A 4,563-nucleotide genomic window follows, 5' to 3' on the forward strand; every position below is an offset into this window, starting at 1 on the left:
GGTCCAAGATTGTGAGGGAAATGTCCGACTGCCGGTTGAGGCTCAATCCCCCGAGGGGTGCTGGATTGGAGAGGGTGCAGGCCTGGCTGAGGGGATCCCCCACCCATGCATGAATTTTGTGTACCAGGCCTCTAGTTAGTCAATAAAAAAGAATGAAGTATTGATAGATGGTACAACATGGGTGAACTTTGAAAACATTATGCTAAGTAAAAGAAGCCAGACAGAAAGGCCACGCTATTATATGACTCCACCTGCATGAAATATCTGGAATAGGCAAATCCATAGAGACAGAAAATTGATTCAGGTTGCCAGGGGCTGGGGGGAGGGCAGGAAGGATGAGTGACTGCTAATGGGTATGGGGTTTCTTTTGGGGATGATGAAGTATTCTGGAATTAGCTAGTGGTGATAGTTTGTACAATTTTGTGACTCTGTATACATTAAAATTTTATGGCATGTAAATTATATCTTAAAAAAAAAGACTATAATCACAACTAAGTGTAATAGGAACAACAGACCACTGGCTAATTGGTCCTGCCGTTTTACACTGTATCGTTAGTGGGGTATTAGAGTTTGGGGGTACTGTCCTCCTTTAATAATCACAGCCTCCTAAGCAGAAAAGAACAAACAGGTAGAGGGGAGTGAGGGCGAGCTTGGAAACTGAGGAGTATCAAAGTGTCTGCGCAGGTGATATCACACACGCTGTTGGACTTTTTATCTGCCAGATTTGTTTAGTTAGCCTATTTTGACAACAGTTGAGAAGACAAGTTCCTTAAAGCCCATCTCATCTCCAGGAGATTTCAATTCCAACTATTGGTTATGCCATGCACTTGGCAGAGAGTTCTCCTTTTATTTAAATAACATCAGATTCAACTAAGTTTAGTGGAAATATAAAACAATAAGCACTGAATTATAGCATTTTATACCTGAAAAGGACTTTGGACAGAGATCATCTGGTCTGATTCTACTTTGGTTATAGGATAACTGAGGCTCAAATATAGTGTCTTGCTCAAGGTCACATAGCCAAGGATGGCGTGGCTGAGACAGCTCGCTGTCATGCAGTATCTGTCCTCCCCTAATTCTCTGAAAAGACCCACCACCCCTGGAACTGTGCACATGATTAGCTGAAATAAAGGTTATGTTTCCTAGTGAGATGTGATGGTATAACTATGTTCTGGCCAATTGAAGGTAAATGGAAGTATCCTTAAAGGTTAGGGTCGGCGTGGGACATGCCCTCCTTCTTCTTGCTGGCTTCTTGGTTGTGAATTAGATAGCTAGCGTTCAAGCAGCCATCCTGGACCAGGAGATGGAAGCTGCATTTGGAGGAGAGGGGAGTAATAACATAAAATTCTGGGTCATTGACCTCAAGGAGATCACAGTGTGATAGGTATATAAGATAGGTATATAAGCTAATGTACAATATACGCAACCAGGAGGCCAAATCAGCTGCCCTGTCCTGCTCCAGTGCCTTCGTATCTTGGAGTATGCATTAGGGAATTACATTGCCAGCCTTGGAATGTTCATCTCCAGACCTTATGTGAAAGAGAAGGAAACTTCTAATTTTTCAGTCACTGTTATTTCAGTCTTCTGTCCTTTACATTGAATTGAATTCTATCTGATTCAGAATGGAAACAATTACATTCTGGGGTGGAAACTCAGGTCTCTGAATCCAAGTATAGGCCTATTCATTATGAAGATTATTACTATCCTATATAATAAAAGGGTAATATGCAAATAGTCCGAACGGCAAAACAACCGAACAATCAAAGTGTAATATGCTAATAATATGCTAAGGCTGCTCAACCACTTGCTATGATGTGCACTGACCACCAGGGGGGAAGATGCTCCCACTGGTAGGTTAGCTTGCTGCTGGGGTCTGGCTGATCGGGACTGAGTGAGATGGGCTGGACATGCCCTGGAGCCCTCTCATGGTCCCTCCTTGGGGTCCTCCCCAGCCCTGATTGTGCACCAGTGGGGTCCCTTGGCCTGGCCTGTGCCCTCTCACAATCTGGGCTGAGGAACCTGCCCTCTCCCCCATCCAGTGCACAATTTCATGCACTGGGCCTCTAGTTGCTAATAATAAGTGTAATATGCTAATTAGACTGGACAGCCAAACATCGGAATGATCATCCAGATGACCTTCCGGATGACCTTCCGGACAAAGCTGGGGCTGTGAGGGCCGATCCCCTTGCATGAATTTTATGCCTTGGGCCTCTAGTTAATGATAAAAGCCAAACTCTGCTAAGTATCTTGTGTATAGTAATAGTTGCTGATAATTTTTGAGTGCTCACTATATCACACTCACTATTTAAGTCCTTTGTAAGTGTCATTAACTCATTTAATTCTCATGTTAAGATAGGTCTATTACCATAATTCCCACTTTACAGACAGAGCCACAGAGATTTGAATAACTTACCCAAGGGCACGTTTATTTCAGGTTTGAGCCCAGGCAGTCTGGTTCCACTGCCTGCACTCTTAGCTCCTACATTATACTGTCTCTTATAATGTGAGCTCCTCGTCATCCTCTATACCCATTTTATCAAGGAGGAAACTGAAGCAGACAATTGTCTAATTATTTACTTAAAATGTCTCTGCTAGTCAGTGGTGCAGACAACATCAGAAGCCAGACTCCAGTTCAATGCTCTCTCCCCAGACCACCCTGCAGTCTCAGAGGCCACCTGGACAGATACATAATCCCCCACCTCCACTCCAGTCTTACACACACATACCACCACCACCACCACCACCACCACCACCAACACCAACACCACCAACATCACTACCTTCAAGCAGGCACTCAGACATTTTTGTGGCCAGGATGGCTACAACCTCCTTTGAAAAGCATCCAGCTTTACCCTTCACCAAATAACCGTATTTATAGACTCCTGCTCAGAGCTTTTGAACTGGCTGCTCATTCCAGGGAAGATCTTGATAACAACTGTTCCTTGGAGAAGGTTCATAGGAAACAAGGTAAATAAACACCACAGAGGCCCTGTCAGTCTGGCAGAGCTTTGCTCCTGGGGGTGTTTATAAGTCGGTGTTGGTGTCTGGGTGCAAAAGACTTTGAATTCAAAATGGCAGTCTGGAAGATTTTCAATGTTTGTGTTTTAATTTTAAAAAAGTTCACCTTTTTGCCATCAACAACCTCAGGGCATAGGCATCAGAGAGAAATGATCTTTATCCAGAATGTAAATCCAAAAGAAGGAATGTTTGCTTTCTTTGCTTCCTGCCTGGCTGGGGCCTAGGACCAGTTACTGTAGTGATTGTGGGGTGGGAGAGACACTGAATTTATAAAAGCTAAATTGCGGAAGGAATAAAGGGCATTTCAGAACAGAAAACTGTTGAAAGAAAGGCCTGATTTCAAAAGTGAACTATGAACATACTGTGTCTTCTGACTTATGGCCAAAGGTGTCATCATTCTAAGCATAATTATGTCACATGTATCAGGACTTATTCAGCCAGGATGCCAATCTCTTCTGAACCTGTGCTAGTTATGTAACCGTGAGCAAACACCTCAGTTTCCTCTTTGTGAAATGGGCTTGAAACTCCCAAGATTATTGTGAGGATTGGTGCAAACCGTGTGGGGGAAATGTGCCTGGTTCAGGGAGAACACGGACTCACCCACTCATTGAACAGTAGCTAATGGTAGGTGTCATGATTGCTTCTTTTGAGATTCCTCCAGGCCTGGAGGAGATGCTATTGGGGTGCTCATGAAGGTGAGCCCCAAGGGGAAGCAGGAGTAGGTAGCAGGTTGGTGATCTTCACTTTTAAATACCTTCATTCGCATTGAGCTAATCTTTATCAGGGATTGTTATGATGACATGAGTTTTCTGTATAGGAGCCCCTGAAATGTCTGATAAAGGGAGACTAAAGCCCTCAAGTATAAAGCAGAACCACTAAATAAGTCCTATGAACCCCCAGGTTGCTTTCCTATGGGAATGTGAGGTCTCCTTCAAGGACTAGCAGCCATTCTCAACCTGTGGGTCACGAACAATGAAAATACATCTTGCATATCAGATATTTACATTATGGTTCATAACAGTAGCAAAATTAGTTATGAAGTAGCAACGAAAATAACTTTATGGTTGGAGGTCACCACAACATGAGGAACTGCATTAAAGGGTCGCGGCATTAGGAAGGTTGAGAACCACTGGCTAAAGGGTGAGGAAGGGGCCACCATCAAGGACCATGTTGGGGAGGGAAGTGGATGGTGTGATAGAAAAGAGAGCCTGTGGTTCCCTTAAGGAACTTACTGGAAGGTAAGGGATTATCTAAGGGAAAACGTGTGTTTTCATGGAGGCCTGAGTGGGAGACAGATATCTCTACCCCAGAGCTTCGGGTGGGAGAACTCCATAAGAGAGGAATGCGCGAGGTTTTCTTCAGGGGAGCTGGGGGGCTCTATGGGGTGGGGCCTTCCCAAGGGGGTTGCAGGTAGCGTTTTCATAGGAGATCAGTGGCATGGAGCTCTGCAAGGGCCTGTGCCAGGGAGGTCTGATATACAAGCCCTGAGAATCAGTGGGCGGAAGTGCGGTCCCCACCCACCCTCAGGCGGCCCCACCTCCCCGG

This window comes from Myotis davidii, unplaced genomic scaffold (assembly GCF_000327345.1).
Source record: "Myotis davidii unplaced genomic scaffold, ASM32734v1 scaffold142, whole genome shotgun sequence".
Classification (NCBI taxonomy): Eukaryota; Metazoa; Chordata; class Mammalia; order Chiroptera; family Vespertilionidae; genus Myotis; species Myotis davidii.